This window comes from Triticum urartu, chromosome 1A, assembly GCF_056163025.1.
Source record: "Triticum urartu cultivar PI428250 chromosome 1A, HENAU_Tu73, whole genome shotgun sequence".
NCBI lineage: Eukaryota > Viridiplantae > Streptophyta > Magnoliopsida > Poales > Poaceae > Triticum > Triticum urartu.
Genome location: NC_141873.1, coordinates 403,839,690 through 403,861,470, shown reverse-complemented (window position 1 = coordinate 403,861,470; position 21,781 = coordinate 403,839,690).

Genomic DNA, 21,781 nt, shown 5'->3' with positions numbered 1-21,781 from the left:
CACGTTCAGCTCGATGACGATCCCCGGACTCCGATCCAGCAAAGTGTCGGGGAAGAGTTCCGTCAGCACGACGGCGTGGTGACGATCTTGATGAACTACAGCAGCAGGGCTTCGCCTAAACTCCGCTACAGTATTATCGAGGTATATGGTGGCAGGGGGCACCGCACACGGCTAAGGAATAGATCACGTGGATCAACTTGTGTGTCTAGAGGTGTCCCCTGCCTCCGTATATAAAGGAGTAGAGGAGGGGAGGCTGGCCGGCCAAGGAGGGAGGCGCAGGAGAGTCCTACTCCCTCTGGGAGTAGGATTCCCCCTCCAATCCTAGTCCAACTAGGATTCCTCGGAGGGGAAAAGAGGAGGAGGGGGCCGGCCACCTCTCCTAGTCCTAATAGGACTAGGGGAAGGGGGAGGCGTGTAGCCCATCTAGGGCAGCCCCTTCTCTTTTCCACTAAGGCCCACCATGGCCCATATAGCTCCCGGGGGGTTCCGGTAACCCTCCCGGTACTCCGGTAAAATCCCGATTTCACCCGGAATACTTCCGATGTCCAAACATAGGCTTCCAATATATCAATCTTTACGTCTCGACCATTTCGAGACTCCTCGTCATGTCCGTGATCATATCCGGGACTCCGAACAACCTTCGGTACATCAAAATGCATAAACTCATAATGTAACTGTCATCGTAACCTTAAGCGTGCGGACCCTACGGGTTCGAGAACAATGTAGACATGACCGAGACACGTCTCCGGTCAATAACCAATAGCGGGACCTGGATGCCCATATTGGCTCCTACATATTCTACGAAGATCTTTATCGGTCAGACCGCATAACAACATACGTTGTTCCCTTTGTCATCGGTATGTTACTTGCCCGAGATTCGATCGTCGGTATCCAATACCTAGTTCAATCTCGTTACCGGCAAGTCTCTTTATTCGTTCCGTAATACATCATCTCACAACTAACATATTAGTTGTAATGCTTGCAAGGCTTATGTGATGTGTATTACCGAGAGGGCCCAGAGATACCTCTCCGACAATCGGAGTGACAAATCCTAATCTCGAAATACGCCAACCCAACATCTACCTTTGGAGACACCTGTAATGCTCCTTTATAATCACCCAGTTACGTTGTGACGTTTGGTAGCACCCAAAGTGTTCCTCTGGTAAACGGGAGTTGCATAATCTCATAGTCATAGGAACATGTATAAGTCATGAAGAAAGCAATAGCAACATACTAAACGATCGGGTGCTAAGCTAATGGAATGGGTCATGTCAATCAGATCATTCAACTAATGATGTGACCTCGTTAATCAAATAACAACTTATTGTTCATGGTTAGGAAACATAACCATCTTTGATTAACGAGCTAGTCAAGTAGAGGCATACTAGTGACACTTTGTTTGTCTATGTATTCACACATGTATTATGTTTCCGGTTAATACAATTCTAGCATGAATAATAAACATTTATCATGATTATAAGGAAATAAATAATAACTTTATTATTGCCTCTAGGGCATATTTCCTTCAGTCTCCCACTTGCACTAGAGTCAATAATCTAGATTACACTGTAATGATTCTAACACCCATGGAGCTTTGGTGCTGGTCATGTTTTGCTCGTGGAAGAGGCTTAGTCAACGGGTCTGCAACATTCAGATCCGTATGTATCTTGCAAATCTCTATGTCTCCCACCTGGACTAGATCCCGGATGGAGTTGAAGCGTCTCTTGATGTGTTTGGTCCTTTTGTGAAATCTGGATTCCTTTGCCAAGGCAATTGCACCAGTATTGTCACAAAAGATTTTCATTGGACCCGATGCATTAGGTATGACACCTAGATCGGATATGAACTCCTTCATCCAGACTCCTTCGTTTGCTGCTTCCGAAGCAGCTATGTACTCCGCTTCACATGTAGATCCCGCTACGACACTTGGTTTAGAACTGCACCAACTGACAGCTCCACCGTTTAATGTAAACACGTATCCGGTTTGCGATTTAGAATCGTCCGGATCAGTGTCAAAGCTTGCATCAACGTAACCTTTTGCGGTGAGCTCTTTGTCACCTCCATATACGAGAAACATATCCTTAGTCCTTTTCAGGTATTTCAGGATGTTCTTGACCGCTGTCCAGTGATCCACTCCTGGATTACTTTGGTACCTCCCTGCTAAACTTATAGCAAGGCACACATCAGGTCTGGTACACAGCGTTGCATACATGATAGATCCTATGGCTGATGCATAGGGAACATCTTTCATATTCTCTCTACCTTCTGCAGTGGTCGGGCATTGAGTCTTACTCAACTTCACACCTTGTAACACAGGCAAGAACCCTTTCTTTGCTTGATCTATATTGAATTTCTTCAAAATTTTGTCAAGGTATGTGCTTTGTGAAAGTCCAATTAAGCGTCTTGATCTATCTCTATAGATCTTAATGCCTAATATGTAAGCAGCTTCACCGAGGTCTTTCATTGAAAAACTTTTATTCAAGTATCCCTTTATGCTATCCAGAAATTCTATATCATTTCCAATTAGCAATATGTCATCCACATATAATATCAGAAATGCTACAGAGCTCCCACTCACTTTCTTGTAAATACAGGCTTCTCCGAAAGTCTGTATAAAACCAAATGCTTTGATCACACTATCAAAACGTTTATTCCAACTCCGAGAGGCTTGCACCAGTCCATAAATGGATCGCTGGAGCTTGCATACTTTGTTAGCTCCCTTTGGATCGACAAAACCTTCCGGTTGCATCATATACAACTCTTCTTCCAGAAATCCATTCAGGAATGCAGTTTTGACATCCATCTGCCAAATTTCATAATCATAAAATGCGGCAATCGCTAACATGATTCGGACGGACTTAAGCATCGCTACGGGTGAGAAGGTCTCATCGTAGTCAATCCCTTGAACTTGCCGAAAACCTTTTGCGACAAGTCGAGCTTTGTAGACAGTAACATTACCATCAGCGTCAGTCTTCTTCTTAAAGATCCATTTATTTTCAATTGCTTGCCGATCATCGGGCAAGTCAACCAAAGTCCATACTTTGTTCTCATACATGGATCCCATCTCAGATTTCATGGCTTCAAGCCACTTTGCGGAATCTGGGCTCACCATCGCTTCTTCATAGTTCGTAGGTTCATCATGATCTAGTATCATGACTTCCAGAACAGGATTACCGTACCACTCTGGTGCGGATCTTACTCTGGTTGATCTACGAGGTTCAGTAGTATCTTGATCTGAAGTTTCATGATCATTATCATTGGCTTCCTCACTAACTGGTGTAGGTGTCACTGAAACAGTTTTCTGTGATGAACCACTTTCCAGTAAGGGAGCAGGTACGGTTACCTCGTCAAGTTCTACTTTCCTCCCACTCACTTCTTTCGAGAGAAACTCCTTCTCTGGAAAGGATCCATTCTTAGCAACGAATGTCTTGCCTTCGGATCTGTGATAGAAGGTGTACCCAACAGTTTCCTTTGGGTATCCTATGAAGACACATTTCTCCGATTTGGGTTCGAGCTTATCAGGTTGAAGCTTTTTCACATAAGCATCGCAGCCCCAAACTTTAAGAAACGACAACTTTGGTTTCTTGCCAAACCACAGTTCATAAGGCGTCGTCTCAACGGATTTTGATGGTGCCCTATTTAACGTGAATGCGGCCGTCTCTAGAGCATAACCCCAAAACGATAGCGGTAAATCAGTAAGAGACATCATAGATCGCACCATGTCCAATAAAGTACGATTACGACGTTCGGACACACCATTACGCTGTGGTGTTCCGGGTGGCGTGAGTTGCGAAACTATTCCACAGTTTTTCAAATGTACACCAAACTCGTAACTCAAATATTCTCCTCCACGATCAGATCGTAGAAACTTTACTTTCTTGTTACGATGATTTTCAACTTCACTCTGAAATTCTTTGAACTTTTCAAATGTTTCAGATTTATGTTTCATTAAGTAGATATACCCATATCTGCTTAAATCATCTGTGAAGGTGAGAAAATAACGATATCCGCCACGAGCCTCAATATTCATCGGACCACATACATCGGTATGTATGATCTCCAACAAATCTATTGCTCTCTCCATAGTACCGGAGAACGGTGTTTTAGTCATCTTGCCCATGAGGCACGGTTCGCAAGTACCAAGTGATTCATAATCAAGTGGTTCCAAAAGTCCATCGGTATGGAGTTTCTTCATGCGCTTTATACCGATATGACCTAAACGACAGTGCCACAAATAAGTTGCACTTTCATTATCAACTCTGCATCTTTTGGCTTCAACATTATGAATATGTGTATTACTACTATCGAGATTCAATAAGAATAGACCACTCTTCAAGGGTGCATGACCATAAAAGATATTACTCATATAAATAGAACAACCATTATTCTCTAATTTAAATGAATAACCGTCTCGCATTAAACAAGATCCAGATATAATGTTCATGCTCAACGCTGGCACCAAATAACAATTATTTAGGTCTAATATTAATCCCGAAGGTAGATGTAGAGGTAGCGTGCCGACCGTGATCACATCAACTTTGGAACCGTTTCCCACGCGCATCGTCACCTCGTCCTTTGCCAGTGCCCGCTTATTCCGTAGTCCCTGTTTCGAGTTGCAAATATTAGCAACAGAACCAGTATCAAATACCCAGGTGCTACTGCGAGCTCTAGTAAGGTACACATCAATAACATGTATATCACATATACCTTTGTTCACCTTGCCATCCTTCTTATCCGCCAAATACTTGGGGCAGTTCCGCTTCCAATGACCAGTCTGCTTGCAGTAGAAGCACTCAGTTTCAGGCTTAGGTCCAGACTTGGGTTTCTTCTCCTGAGCAGCAACTTGCTTGCCGTTCTCCTTGAAGTTCCCCTTCTTCTTCCCTTTGCCCTTTTTCTTGAAACTAGTGGTTTTGTTAACCATCAACACTTGATGCTCCTTTTTGATTTCTACCTCCGCAGCTTTCAGCATTGCGAAGAGCTCGGGAATAGTCTTGTTCATCCCTTGCATATTATAGTTCATCACGAAGCTCTTGTAGCTTGGTGGCAGTGATTGGAGAATTCTGTCAATGACGCAATCATCCGGAAGATTAACTCCCAATTGAATCAAGTGATTATTATACCCAGACATTTTGAGTATATGCTCACTGACAGAACTGTTCTCCTCCATCTTGCAGCTATAGAACTTATTGGAGACTTCATATCTCTCAATTCGGGCATTTGCTTGAAATATTAACTTCAACTCCTGGAACATCTCATATGCTCCATGACGTTCAAAACGTCGTTGAAGTCCCGATTCTAAGCCGTAAAGCATGGCACACTGAACTATCGAGTAGTCATCAGCTTTGCTCTGCCAGACGTTCATAACATCTGGTGTTGCTCCAGCAGCAGGCCTGGCACCCAGCGGCGCTTCCAGGACGTAATTCTTCTGTGCAGCAATGAGGATAATCCTCAAGTTACGGACCCAGTCCGTGTAATTGCTACCATCATCTTTCAACTTTGCTTTCTCAAGGAACGCATTAAAATTCAACGGAACAACAGCACGAGCCATCTATCTACAATCAACATAAACAAGCAAGATACTATCAGGTACTAAGTTCATGATAAATTTAAGTTCAATTAATCATATTACTTAAGAACTCCCACTTAGATAGACATCCCTCTAATCTTCTAAGTGATTACGTGATCCAAATCAACTAAACCATAACCGATCATCACGTGAGATGGAGTAGCTTTCAATGGTGAACATCGTTTATGTTAATCATATCTACTATATGATTCACGCTCGACCTTTCGGTCTCCGTGTTCCGAGGCCATATCTGCATATGCTAGGCTCGTCAAGTTTAACCTGAGTATTCTGCGTGTGCAAAACTGGCTTGCACCCGTTGTAGATGGACGTATAGCTTATCACACCCGATCATCACGTGGTGTCTGGGCACGACGAACTTTGGCAACGGTGCATACTCAGGGAGAACACTTCTTGATAATTTAGTGAGAGATCATCTTATAATGCTACCGTCAATCAAAGCAAGATAAGATGCATAAAAGGATAAACATCACATGCAATCAATATAAGTGATATGATATGGCCATCATCATCTTGTGCTTGTGATCTCCATCTCCGAAGCACCGTCATGATCACCATCGTCACCGGCGTGACACCTTGATCTCCATCGTAGCATCGTTGTCGTCTCGCCAATCTTATGCTTCCACGACTATCACTACCGTTTAGTAATAAATTAAAGCATTACATCGCGATTGCATTGCATACAATAAAGCGACAACCATATGGCTCCTGCCAGTTGCCGATAACTCGGTTACAAAACATGATCATCTCATACAATAAAATTCAGCATCATGCCTTGACCATATCACATCACAACATGCCCTGCAAAAACAAGTTAGACGTCCTCTACTTTGTTGTTGCATGTTTTACGTGGCTGCTACGGGCTTAAGTAAGAACCAATCTCACCTACGCATCAAAACCACAACGATAGTTTGTCAAATAGACTCCGTTTTAACCTTCGCAAGGACCGGGCGTAGCCATACTTGGTTCAACTAAAGTTGGAGAGACAGTCGCCCGCAAGCCATCTCTGTGCAAAGCACGTCGAGGGAACCGGTCTCGCGTAAGCGTACGCGTAAGGTTGGTCCGGGTCGTCTCGTCCAACAATACCGCCGAACCAAAGTATGACATGCTGGTAGGCAGTATGACTTGTATCGTCCACAACTCACTTGTGTTCTACTCGTGCATATAGCATCAACATAAATAACCTAGGCTCGGATGCCACTGTTAGGTTTCGTAGTAATTTCAAAATTTTCCTACGCACACGCAAGATGATGTGATGCATAGCAACGAGGGGGAGAGTGTTGTCTACGTACCCAACGCAGACCGACTGCGGAAGCGATGACACGACGTAGAGGAAGTAGTCGTACGTCTTCACGATCCAACCGATCAAGTACCGAAACTACGGCACCTCCGAGTTCGAGCACACGTTCAGCTCGATGACGATCCCCGGACTCCGATCCAGCAAAGTGTCGGGGAAGAGTTCCGTCAGCACGACGGCGTGGTGACGATCTTGATGAACTACAGCAACAGGGCTTCGCCTAAACTCCGCTACAGTATTATCGAGGTATATGGTGGCAGGGGGCACCGCACACGGCTAAGGAATAGATCACGTGGATCAACTTGTGTGTCTAGAGGTGTCCCCTGCCTCCGTATATAAAGGAGTAGAGGAGGGGAGGCTGGCCGGCCAAGGAGGGAGGCGCAGGAGAGTCCTACTCCCTCTGGGAGTAGGATTCCCCCTCCAATCCTAGTCCAACTAGGATTCCTCGGAGGGGAAAAGAGGAGGAGGGGGCCGGCCACCTCTCCTAGTCCTAATAGGACTAGGGGAAGGGGGAGGCGCGCAGCCCATCTAGGGCAGCCCCTTCTCTTTTCCACTAAGGCCCACCATGGCCCATATAGCTCCCGGGGGGTTCCGGTAACCCTCCCGGTACTCCGGTAAAATCCCGATTTCACCCGGAATACTTCCGATGTCCAAACATAGGCTTCCAATATATCAATCTTTACGTCTCGACCATTTCGAGACTCCTCGTCATGTCCGTGATCATATCCGGGACTCCGAACAACCTTCGGTACATCAAAATGCATAAACTCATAATGTAACTGTCATCGTAACCTTAAGCGTGCGGACCCTACGGGTTCGAGAACAATGTAGACATGACCGAGACACGTCTCCGGTCAATAACCAATAGCGGGACCTGGATGCCCATATTGGCTCCTACATATTCTATGAAGATCTTTATTGGTCAGACCGCATAACAACATACGTTGTTCCCTTTGTCATCGGTATGTTACTTGCCCGAGATTCGATCGTCGGTATCCAATACCTAGTTCAATCTCGTTACCGGCAAGTCTCTTTACTCGTTCCGTAATACATCATCTCACAACTAACATATTAGTTGTAATGCTTGCAAGGCTTATGTGATGTGTATTACCGAGAGGGCCCAGAGATACCTCTCCGACAATCGGAGTGACAAATCCTAATCTCGAAATACGCCAACCCAACATCTACCTTTGGAGACACCTGTAATGCTCCTTTATAATCACCCAGTTACGTTGTGACGTTTGGTAGCACCCAAAGTGTTCCTCCGGTAAACGGGAGTTGCATAATCTCATAGTCATAGGAACATGTATAAGTCATGAAGAAAGCAATAGCAACATACTAAACGATCGGGTGCTAAGCTAATGGAATGGGTCATGTCAATCAGATCATTCAACTAATGATGTGACCTTGTTAATCAAATAACAACTTATTCTTCATGGTTAGGAAACATAACCATCTTTGATTAACGAGCTAGTCAAGTAGAGGCATACTAGTGACACTTTGTTTGTCTATGTATTCACACATGTATTATGTTTCCGGTTAATACAATTCTAGCATGAATAATAAACATTTATCATGATTATAAGGAAATAAATAATAACTTTATTATTGCCTCTAGGGCATATTTCCTTCACAACATCCAAAGAGTTTACTAGTGTCGCTAAACTAGTTCACATCTGTTGGGGAACGTAGCATAAATTCAAAATTTTCCTACGTGTCACCAAGATCTATCTATGGAGTCATCTAGCAACGAGGGAGGAGTGGATCTACATACCCTTGTAGATCGCGCACGGAAGCGTTCAAGAGAACGGGGTTGATGGAGTCGTACTCGTCGTGATCCAAATCACCGATGATCCTAGCGCCGAACGGACGGCACCTCTGCGTTCAACACACGTACGGTCAGCGTAACGTCTCCTTCTTCTTGATCCAGCAAGGGGGAAGGAGAGGTTGAAGAAGATGGCTCCAACAGCAGCACGACGGCGTGGTGGTGGTGGAGCTGCAGTACTCCGGCAGGGCTTCGCCAAGCACTATGGAGGAGGAGGATGTGTTGGAGAGGGAGAGGGAGGCACCAAAGGCGTAGGTTGAGAGGCCCTCCTTCCCCCACTATATATAGGGAGCCTAGGGGGGGGGCACCGGCCCTAGGAGATGCAATCTCCTAGGGGGGCGGCGGCCAAGGGAGGAATCCCTCCTCCCCAAGGCACCTAGGAGGTGCCTTCCCCCTTTGGGACTCTTCTCTTCCTTATTTCTAGGCGCATGGGCCTCTTGGGGCTGGTGCCCTTGGCCCATATAGGCCAAGGCGCACCCCCTACAGCCCATGTGGCCCCCCAGGGCAGGTGGCCCCACCCGGTGGACCCCCGGGACCCTTCCGGTGGTCCCGGTACAATACCGGTGACCCCGAAACTTGTCCCGATGCCCGAAATAGCACTTCCTATATATAATTCTTTATCTCCGAACCATTCCGTAACTCCTCGTGACGTCCGGGATCTCATCCGGGACTCCGAACAACATTCGGGTTACTGCATATACATATCCCTACAACCCTAGCGTCACCGAACCTTAAGTGTGTAGACCCTACGGGTTCGGGAGACATGCAGACATGACCGAGATGACTCTCCGGTCAATAACCAACAGCGGGATCTGGATACCCATGTTGGCTCCCACATGTTCCACGATGATCTCATCGGATGAACCACGATGTCAAGGACTTACTCGATCCCGTATACAATTCCCTTTGTCTATCGGTACGACACTTGCCCGAGATTCGATCATCGGTATCCCGATACCTTGTTCAATCTTGTTACCGGCAAGTCTCTTTACTCGTTCCGTAACACATCATCCCGTGATAAACTCCTTGATCACATTGTGCACATTATGATGATGTCCTACCGAGTGGGCCCAGAGATACCTCTCCGTTTACACGGAGTGACAAATCCCAGTCTCGATTCATGCCAACCCAATAGACACTTTCGGAGAACCTGTAGTGTACCTTTATAGCCACCCAGTTATGTTGTGACGTTTGGCACACCCAAAGCACTCCTACGATATCCGGGAGTTGCATAATCTCATGGTCTAAGGAAATAATACTTGACATTAGAAAAGCTTTAGCATACGAACTACATGATCTTGTGCTAGGATTAGGATTGGGTCTTTGTCCATCACATCATTCTCCTAATGATGTGATCCCGTTATCAATGACATCCAATGTCCATGGTCAGGAAACCGTAACCATCTATTGATCAACGAGCTAGTCAACTAGAGGCTTACTAGGGACATGGTGTTGTCTATGTATCCACACATGTATCTGAGTTTCCTATCAATACAATTATAGTATGGATAATAAACGATTATCACGAACAAGGAAATATAATAATAATCAATTTATTATTGCCTCTAGGGCATATTTCCAACAACATCATCATGTGATTAAGACTCAATGAGTTCTGGGGTTTGATCATGTTTTGCTTGTGAGAGAGGTTTTAGTCAACGGGTCTGCAACAATCAGATCCGTATGTACTTTGCAAATCTCTAGGTCATATTATAAATGCTACTTCCACGCTCCACTTGGAGCTATTCCAAATGGTTGCTCCACTATACGTATCCGGTTTGCTACTCAGAGTCATTCGGATAGGTGTTAAAGCTTGCATCGATGTAACCTTTTACGCCGAACTCTTTATCACCTCCATAATCGAGAAACATGTCCTTATTACTCCAAGGACAATTTTTGACCGCTATCTAGTGATCCACTCCTGGATCACCTTTGTACCCTCTTGCCAGACATGTGGCAAGGCACACATCAGGTGCGGTACTTAGCATGGCATACCGTATAGAGCCTATGACAAAAGCATAGGGGACGACCTTCATCCTTCCTCTTTCTTCTGCCGTGGTCGAGCTTTAAGTCTTAACTTCATACCTTACAACTCAGGCAAGAACTCCTTCTTTGGCTGATCCATCTTGAACACCTTCAAGATCATGTCAAGGTATGTGCTCATTTGAAAGTACCATTAAGCGTTTTGATCTATCCTTATAGATCTTGATGCTTAATGTTCAAGTAGCTTAATCTAGGTTTTCCATTGAAAAACACCTTTCAAATGACCCTATATGCTTTCCAGAAATTCTACGTCATTTCTGATCCACAATATGTCAACAACATATACTCATTAGAAATTCTATAGTGCTCCCACTCACTTCTTTGGAAATACAAGTTTCTCATAAACTTTGTATACACCCAAAATCTTTGATCATCTCATCAAAGCATACATTCCAACTCCGAGATGCTTACTCCAGTCCTTAGAAGGATTGCTGGAGCTTTGCATACTTATTAGCATCTTTCAGGATTGACAAAACTTTCCGGTTGTATCACATACAACCTTTCCTCAAGAAAATCGTCGAGGAAACAATGTTTTGACATCCTATCTGCAAGATTTCATAAATAATGCAGTAATCGCTAATATAATTCCAACAGACTCTTAGCATCGCTACGAGTGAGAAAGTCTCATCGTAGTCAACTCCTTGAACTTGTCGGAAAACATCTTAACCACAAGTCGAGCTTTCTTAATGGTGATACTTACCATCATTGCCCGTCTTCCTTTTAAAATCCATATGTACCTAACAGCCTTATGACCATCAAGTAGTTCTTCCAAAGTCTACACTTTGTTTTCATACATGGATCCTATCTCGGATTTTATGGCCTCGAGCCATTTATCGGAATCTGGGCCCACCATCGCTTCTCCATGGCTCGTAGGTTCATTGTTGTCTAGCAACATGACTTCCAAGACAGGATTACGTACCACTCTGAAGTAGTACGCATCCTTGTCATCCCACGAGGTTTGGGAGTGACTTGATCTGAAGTTTCATGATCACTATCATAAGATTCCACTTCAATTGGTGTAGGTGCCACAGGAACAACTTCCTGTGCCCTGCCACACACTAGTTGAAGAGACGGTTCAACAACCTTATCAAGTCTCCACCATCCTCCCACTCAATTCTTTCAAGAGAAACTTTTCCTCGAGAAAGGACCCAATTCTAGAAACAATCCCTTATTGCTTTCGGATCTGAGACAGGAGGTATACCCAACTGTTTTTGGGTGTCCTATGAAGATGCATTTATCCGCTTTGGGTTTGAGCTTATAAGCCTGAAACTTTTCACATAAGCGTCGCAGCCCCAAACTTTTAAGAAATGACAACTTAGGTTTCTCTAAACCATAGTTCATACGGTGTCATCTCATCGGAATTACGTGGTGCCCTATTTAAAGTGAATGTGGTTGTCTCTAATGCCTAACCCATAAACTATCATGGTAATTCGATAAGAGACATCATGGTATGCATCATATCCAATAGGGTGCAGTTATGATGTTCGGACACATCATCACACTATGGTGTTCCAGGCTGTATTAGTTGTGAAACAATTTCCACAATGTCTTAATTATGTGCCAAACTCGTAATTCAGATATTCATCTCTATGATCATATCATAGATCTTTTATCCTCTTGTCACAACGATCTTTCAACTTCACCCTGAAATTACTTGAACCTTTCAATAATTCAGACTCGTGATTCATCAAGTAAATATACTCAACATCTACTCAAATCATCTGTGAAGTAAGAACATAACAATATCCACTACATGCCTCAGCACTCATTGGACTGCACACATCAAAATGTATTACTTCCAACAAGTTGCTTTCTAGTTCCATTTTACTGAAAACGAGGCTTTCAGTCATCTTGCCCATGTGGTATGATTTGCATGTCTCAAGTGATTCAAAATCAAGTGAGTCCAAACGGTCCATTTGCATGGAGTTTCTTCATGCATATACACCAATAGACATGGTTTGCATGTCTCAAACCTTTCAAAAACGAGTGAGCCCAAAGATCCATCAACATGGAGCTTCTTCATGCGTTTTATACCGATATGACTTACGTGGCAGTGCCATAAGTAGGTGGTACTATCATTACTATCTTATATCTTTTGGCATGAACATGTGTATCACTACGATCGAGATTCAATAAACTATTCATTTTAGGTGCAAGACCATTGAAGGTATTATTCAAATAAACAGAGTAACCATTATTCTCCTTAAATGAATAACCGTATTGCGATAGACATTATCCAATCATGTATATGCTCAACGCAAACACCAATCTCGATGGTAGAGGGAGCGTGCGATGCTTGATCACATCAAGCTTGGAAAAACTTCCAACACATATTGCCAGCTCACCTTTAGCTAGTCTCCGTTTACTCCGCAGCCTTTTATTTCGAGTTTACTAACATTTAGCAACCGAACCGGTATCTAATACCATGGTGCTACTAGGAGTACTAGTAAAGTACACATTAACACAATGTATATCCAATATACTTTTATCGACCTTGCCAGCCTTCTCATCTACCAAGTATCTAGGGTAATTCTGCTCCAGTGGCTATTCCCCTTATTACAGAAGCACTTAGTCTCGGGTTTGGGTTCAACCTTGGGTTTCTTCACTAGAGCAGCAGCTGATTTACTGTTTCATGAACTATCCCTTTTTGCCCTTGCCCTTCTTGAAACTAGTGGTTTCACCAACCATCAACAATTGATGCTCCTTCTTGATTTCTACTTTTGTGGTGTCAAACATCGCGAATATCTCAAGGATCATCATATATGTCCCTGATATATTATAGTTCATCACGAAGCTCTAGCAGCTCGGTGGCAATGACTTTGGAAAAACATCACTATCTCATCTGGAAGATTAACTCCCACTCGATTCAAGTGATTGTGGTACTCAGACAATCTGAGCACAAGCTCAACAATTGAGCTTTTCTCCCTTAGTTTGCAGGCTAAGAAAATCGTCGGAGGTCTTATACCTCTTGACGTGGGTACGAGCCTGAAATCCCAATTTCAGCCCTCGAAACATCTCGTATGTTTCGCGACGTTTCAAAACGTCTTCGGTGCCTCAACTCTAAACCGTTTAACTGAACTATCACGTAGTTATCAAAATGTGTATGTCAGATGTTCGCAACATCCACAGACGACGTTCGAGGTTCAGCACACTGAGCGGTGCATTAAGGACATAAGCCTTCTACTGTCTGCATAATTGCTACTATCAACTTTCAACTAAATTTTCTCTAGGAACATATCTAAACAGTAGAACTGAAGCGCGAGCTACGACATAATTTGCGAAGACCTTTTTGACTATGTTCAGGATAATTAAGTTCATCTTATGAACTCCCACTCAGATAGACATCCCTCTAGTCATCTAAGTGATTACATGATCCGAGTCAACTAGGCTGTGTCCGATCATCACATGAGACGGACTACTCATCATCGGTGAACATCTTCATGTTGATCGTATCTACCATACGACTCATGCTCGACCTTTCGGTCTCTTGTGTTCCGAGGCCATGTCTGTACATGCTAGGCTCTTCAAGTCAACCTAAGTGTTTCGCGTGTGTAAATCTGTCTTACACCCATTGTATGTGAACGTTAGAATCTATCACACCCGATCATCACGTGGTGCTTCGAAACAACGAACTGTCGCAACGGTGCACAGTTAGGGGGAACACCTTCTTGAAATTATTATGAGGGATCATCTTATTTACTACCGTCGTTCTAAGTAAACAAGATGCAAAAACATGATAAACATGCAATCAAATAATAGTGACATGATATGGCCAATATCATATAGCTCCTTTGATCTCCATCTTGGGGCTCCATGATCATCTTGTCACCGGCATGACACCATGATCTCCATCATCGTGTCTCCATGAAGTTGCTCGCCAACTATTACTTCTACTACTATAGCTACCGGTTAGCAATAAAGTAAAGTAATTACATGGCGTTGTTCAATGACACGCAGGTCATACAATTAATAAAGACAACTCCTATGGCTCCTGCCGGTTGTCATACTCATCGACATGCAAGTCGTGATTCCTATTACAAGAACATGATCAATCTCATACATCACATATCATTCATCACATTCTTCTTGGCCATATCACATCACATAGCATACCCTGCAAAAACAAGTTAGACGTCCTCTAATTGTTGTTTGCATGTTTTACGTGGCTGCTATGGGTTTCTAGCAAGAACGTTTCTTACCTACGCAAAGACCACAACGTGATATGCCAATTGCTATTTACCCTTCATAAGGACCCTTTTCATCGAATCCGATCCGACTAAAGTGGGAGAGACAGACACCCGCTAGCCACCTTATGCAACTAGTGCATGTCAGTCGGTGGAACCAGTCTCACGTAAGAGTACGTGTAAGGTCGGTCCGGGCCGCTTCATCCCACAATGCCGCCGAATCAAGATTGGACTAGTAACGGTAAGCATATTGAACAAAATCAACGCCCACAACTACTTTGTGTTCTACTCATGCATAGAATCTACACAATAGACCTAGCTCTGATACCACTGTTGGGGAACGTAGCAAAAATTCAAAATTTTCCTACGTGTCACCAAGATCTATCTATGGAGAAACCAGCAACGAGGGGAAGGAGAGTGCATCTACATACCCTTGTAGATCGCTAAGCGGAAGCGTTCAAGTGAACGGGGTTGATGGAGTCGTACTCGTCGTGATCCAAATCACCGATGATCCTAGTGCCGAACGGACGGCACCTCCGTGTTCAACACACATACAGCCTGACGACGTCTCCCATGCCTTGATCCAGCAAGGAGAGAGGGAGAGGTTGAGGAAGACTCCATCCAGCAGCAGCACGACGGCATGGTGGTGGTGGAGGAGTGCGGGACTCCAGCAGGGCTTCGCCAAGCACTACGAGAGACGAGGAGGGAGAGAGGTAGGGCTGCGCCAAGAGGGAGATGATCTCGCGTTTGTTGCAGCCCCCAATACCTCAAGTATATATAGGAGAAGGGGAGGGGCTGTGCCCCCATCTAGGGTTGCCTCCCTAGGGGTGGCGGCTGCCCCAAAACCCATTTAGGGTTGCGGCCAAGGGGGAGAGAGGGGGGGCGCACCTAGGGTGGGCCTTAAGGCCCATCTGCCCTAGGGTTTGCCCCCCTCCCCTCTAGGAGGCGCCTTGGGCCTTGGTGGGAGGCGCCCCAGCTCACCTAGGGGCTGGTCCCTTCCCACTATTGGCCCATGTATGCCTCCGGGGCCCGTGGCCCCTCCCGGTGGACCCCCGGACCCCTCCGGTGGTCCCGGTACACTACCGGTGATGCCCGGAACACTTCCGGTGGCCAAAACCATACTTCCTATATATCAATCTTTACCTCCGGACCATTCCGGAGCTCCTCGTGACGTCCGAGATTTCATCCGGGACTCCGAACAACATTCGGTAACCACGTACATACTTTCCCTATAACCCTAGCGTCATCGAACCTTAAGTGTGTAGACCCTACGGGTTCGGGAGACATGCAGACATGACCGAGATGACTCTCCGGTCAATAACCAACAGCGGGATCTGAATACCCATGTTGGCTCCCACATGTTCCACGATGATTTCATCGGATGAACCACGATGTCGAGGATTCAATCAATCCCGTATTCAATTCCCTTTGTCCATCGGTACGATACTTGCCCGAGATTCGATCGTCCGTATCCTGATACCTTATTCAATCTCGTTACCGGCAAGTCTCTTTACTCGTTCCGTAACACATCATACCGTGATCAACTCCTTGATCACATTGTGCACATTATGATGATGTCCTACCGAGTGGGCCCAGAGATACCTCTCCGTCTACACGGAGTGACAAATCCCAGTCTCGATTCGTGCCAACCCAACAGACGCTTTCGGAGATACCTGTAGTGTACCTTTATAGCCACCCAGTTACGTTGTGACGTTTGGCACACCCAAAGTATTCCTACGGTATCCGGGAGTTGCACAATCTCATGGTCTAAGGAAATGATACTTGACATTAGAAAAAGCTTTAGCATACGAACTACACGATCTTTGTGCTAGGCTTAGGATTGGGTCTTGTCCATCACATCATTCTCCTAATGATGTGATCCCATCATCAACGACATCCAATGTCCATGGTCAGGAAACCGTAACCATCTATTGATCAACGAGCTAGTCAACTAGAGGCTTACTAGGGACATGGTGTTGTCTATGTATCCACACATGTATCTGAGTTTCCTATCAATACAATTCTAGCATGGATAATAAACGATTATCATGAACAAGGAAATATAATAATAACTAATTTATTATTGCCTCTAGGGCATATTTCCAACAGGTACAACCGGTGATCGCTCGCTCACAGGGCGACGAGGGGAGGATCACCGAGTAGGAGTATGCTATGCGATGATACTTGGTGAACTTACTATCTACTCTTTTCTTCTGTTGCAAGATGGAGGTTACCAGAAGCGTAGTCTTCGATAGGACTAGCTATCCCCCTCTTATTCTGGCATTCTGCAGTTCAGCCCACATATGTTACCCCTTTTCCATTTGATACCAATGCATACATATGTAGTGTAGTTCCTTGCTTGCGAGTACTTTGGATGAGTACTCACGGTTGCTTTGCTCCCCCTTTTCCCCCTTCCTATACCCGATTGTTGTGACCAGACCTTGGAGTCCAGGAGCCAGACGCCACTGTCGATGACGACTGCTACTACTCGGGAGGCGCCTACTACTACATGCAGGCCGCTGACGACGACCAGGAGTAGTTTAGGAGGATCCCAGGTAGGAGGCCTGCGCCTCTTTCGATCTATATCCTAGTTTGTGCTAGCCTTCTTAAGGCAAACTTGTTACTTATGTCTGTTCTCATATATTGATGCTTCCGCTGACTTGTCTATGGTCGAGCTCTTGTATTCGAGCCCTCGAGGCCCCTGGCTTGTAATATGATGCTTGTATGACTTATTTTATTTATAGAGTTGTGTTGTGATATCTTCCCGTGAGTCCCTGATCTTGATCATACACGTTTGCGTGTATGATTAGTGTATGATTGAATCGGGGGCGTCACATCCAGTGTCAGTTTCTGTTTTTTTGCCTATTTTAGAGTTCCACAGAAAAGGAATACCAAACGGAATCCAAACGGAATGAAACCTTTGTGATGATCTTTCTTGGACCGAAAGCAAACCAGGAGACTTGGAGTGGAAGTCTGGAACTCCGTGAGGCGGCCACGAGGCAGGAGGGCGTGCCCAGAGGGGTAGGCACGCCCCCACCCTCGTGGGCCCGCATAGCTCCATCGACGTACTTATTTCGCCTATATATACTCTTATACCCTAGATCGATCACATGGAGCCACGAAACCACTTTTCACCGCCGCAACCTTCTGTACCCTTGAGATCCCATCTTGGGGCCTTTTCCAGCGATCTGCCGGAGGGGGAATCGATCACGTAGGGCTTCTACATCAACACCATAGCCTCCCCGATGAAGCGTGAGTAGTTTACCACAGACCTTCGGGTCCATAGTTATTAGCAAGATGGCTTATTCTCTCTCTTTGATTCTCAATACAAAGTTCTCCTCGATGTTCTTGGAGATCTATTCGATGTAATACTCTTTTTGCGGTGTGTTTGCCGAGATCTGATGAATTGTGGGTTTATGAACAAGATTATCTATGAATATTATTTGGTTCTTCTTTGGATTCTTATATGCATGATTTGATATCTTTGCAAGTCTCTTCGAATTATCGGTTTAGTTTGGCCTACTAGATTGATCTTTCTTGCAATGGGAGAAGTGCTTAGCTTTGGGTTCAATCTTGCGGCGTCCTTTCCCAGTGATAGTAGGGGCAGCAAGGCACGTATTGTATTGTTGCCATCGAGGATAAAAAGATGGGGTTTATATCATATTGCTTGAGTTTATCCCTCTACATCATGTCATTTTGCTTAAAGCGTTACTCTGTTCTTATGGACTTAATAATCTAGATGCATGCTGGATAGTAGTCGATGTGTGGAGTAATAGTAGTAGATGCAGAATTGTTTTGATCTACTTGACACGGATGTGATGCCTATATTCATGATCATTGCCTAGATATTCTCATAACTATGCGCTTTTCTATCAATTGCTCGACAGTAATTTGTTCACCCACCGTAATACATGCTATCTTGAGAGAAGCCACTAGTGAAACCTATGCCCCCCTGGGTCTCTTTCTTATCATATTGCATCTCTTTTATTTACATCGCATCTTGTTTACTATTTTGCAATCTTTACTTTCCAATCTATACAACAAAAATACCAAAAATATTTACTTTACTATCTTTATCAGATCTCACTTTTGCAAGTGACCGTGAAGGGATTGACAACCCCTTTATCGCGTTGGTTGCGAGGTTCTTGATTGTTTGTGCAGGTACTAGGTGACTTGTGCGTTGTCTCCTACTGGATTGATACCTTGATTCTCAAAAACTGAGGGAAATACTTACGCTACTTTGCTGCATCACCCTTTCCTCTTCAAGGAAAAACCAACGCATTCTCAAGAGGTAGCAGTTAGTACCAAAAAATGATATAAAATGACTATAAAATGATTTTAAAACATCCAAGAATGATAATATAACAGATATGTTGAAGATGTATCATAACGTACTGATGACAAAGGGAATAACGTATGTTGTCATTACGGTTCGACCGATAAAGATCTTCGTAGAATATGTAGGAGCCAATATGAGCATCCAGTTTCCGCTATTGGTTATTGACCGGAGAGGTGTCTCGGTCATGTCCACATAGTTTTCGAACCCGTAGGGTCCGCACGCTTAACGTTCGATGACAATTTTGTATTATATGAGTTATGTGTTTTGGTGACCGAATGTTGTTCGGAGTCCAGGATGAGATCACGGACATGACGAGGAGTCTTGAAATGGTCGAGAGACACAGATTGATACATAGGACGATGGTATTCGGGCACCGGAAGTGTTTCGGGGGTACCGGGTATATATCAGGTCACCAGAAAGGGGTTCCGGGCACCCCCGACAAAGATATGGGCCTAATGGGCCAAGCGGGGAAACACAACAGCTAGCAGGGGCTGCTGCGCCCCTCATATGGGCCGCACCAGAGGGGAAAGGAAAGGGGGAAAGAGAGAAGGAGGGGAAGGATTCGGCCTCCCCCCTCCTATTTCCTCCCCCCCTCCGGTGAAAAAGGAAAGGGGGGGGGGGGCGAACCGGACAAGGCCCCCAAGTAGGATTCTTCCTACTTGGGGCGCCCCCTTGGCTGCCCCCTCTCCCTCCCACCTATATATATGAGGGGGGAGGTGCCTAGAAGACGGATCAACTTCTATTAGCTGTGTGCGGAGCCTCCCTCCACAGATTACACCCTCGGTCACATTCTCGTAGTGCTTAGGCGAAGTCCTGCATGGATCACATCACCATCACCGTCACCACGCCGTCGTGCTGACGGAACTCAACTACTTCCTCGACACTTTGCTGGATCAAGAGTTCGAGGGACGTCATCGAGCTGAACGTGTGCAGAACTCGGAGGTGCCGTACGTTCGGTGCTTGATCGGTCAGGGCGAGAAGAAGTTCAATTACATCAACCGCGTTGTCAAACGCTTCCGCTTTCGGTCTACAAGGGTACGTAGACATACTCTCCCCCTCTCGTTGATATGCATCTCCTAGATAGATCTTGCGTGAGCGTAGGATTTTTTTTTTGAAATTGCATGCTATGTTTCCCAACAATTTGGGTTCTATGACCTGCCCGTATGGTTCTTAGTCGCCTTAGTTGTTCGAAGCAGGAGTCCCCAATTCCGATGGTTTAAGTCATGTACCATGGGGTGTGGTCGACCTTCTTATCAACCGGTTTGTTTGGTTCCCCTGGCCATATACATGGGGAGAGTGGGGTGCAGTAGGGGAGAGATAGAGGATAAGGACAAGACTCGAGTGTTCGTTTCGGTCGCGCAAATCCCAAATGAGATGGAAAGATGAAGTCCACCTACACTAGGGTCAAGATTCGTGCTATTTAATCAAACGACATACACAACGTTCGGCATGAAACATTAGATAGAATCCGAAAACAAAAAGGTTAACGTGTCATAATGGGTGGCTAGAAGAGGGAATTGCACAAACCATCACTTATTGGGGCTAGTGTTGCACAAAACACCTACAATACAAGTTTGTTGCAAAAAACACCACATATTGATGTAATAAATTGCAACTAGGTCTAATTTAGTGTTTATTGACATGATTCCAGACATATGTGTCCCGCTTGTAAGTGAAGACGTGGCAATAAAATTGGCCACATTAGTCAACATATTAGACTGAGAAAAAGAGGACCAGAGTGAAAAACAAATAGTTGAACAAGTGGGCTTGAAAGCTGACTCACCAAAAAAACACCACATATTGGTGTAATAAATTGCAACTAGGTCTAATTTAGTGTTTATTGACATGATTCCAGACATATGTGTCCCGCTTGTAAGTGAAGACGTGGCAATAAAATTGGCCACATTAGTCAACATATTAGACTGAGAAAAAGAGGACCAGAGTGAAAAACAAATAGTTGAACAAGTGGGCTTGAAAGCTGACTCACCAAAAAAACAGTCCATCTCAGTCTATCGAGCAGAGGTAAGGCCTCATACCGGAGCCTCCACATAGGAAGAGCAAGCGGTAGCGACCGTGTCATCACTGGCGAAGTGGTCGCCAGCAATGGAGTCGAGCCAGCCGTTCCCTTTGTCGGGTAAGCGCGCCCCACCCCTCGCCCACCCAAGCTCTCTCCTCTCCCCTACCTCTGACTGTTGTGGTACACTCTGTGGCAGAAATTTTCCCATACATTTCGGGACAGAAATTTTGCCGTCAATCGACGTATTTTTGCCGTACACTCTGGGGCAGAAATTTTGTGGTCTTCTTTCCCCATGAAACCATACACTTTGGGGTAGAAATTTTGCCGTCAATCAACGTATTTTTGTTCAGTATCCTATTTTTTGGGCGTTTGTATTGTTATTACTTAGGTTTTGCGCCCAATTTTGACATGTGTTGGTTGATGTGACTGGTTTTTATTGTTACATGTGCATTTACATGCGGGAACCATTTGTCCGAAATTATGTCAATGTAT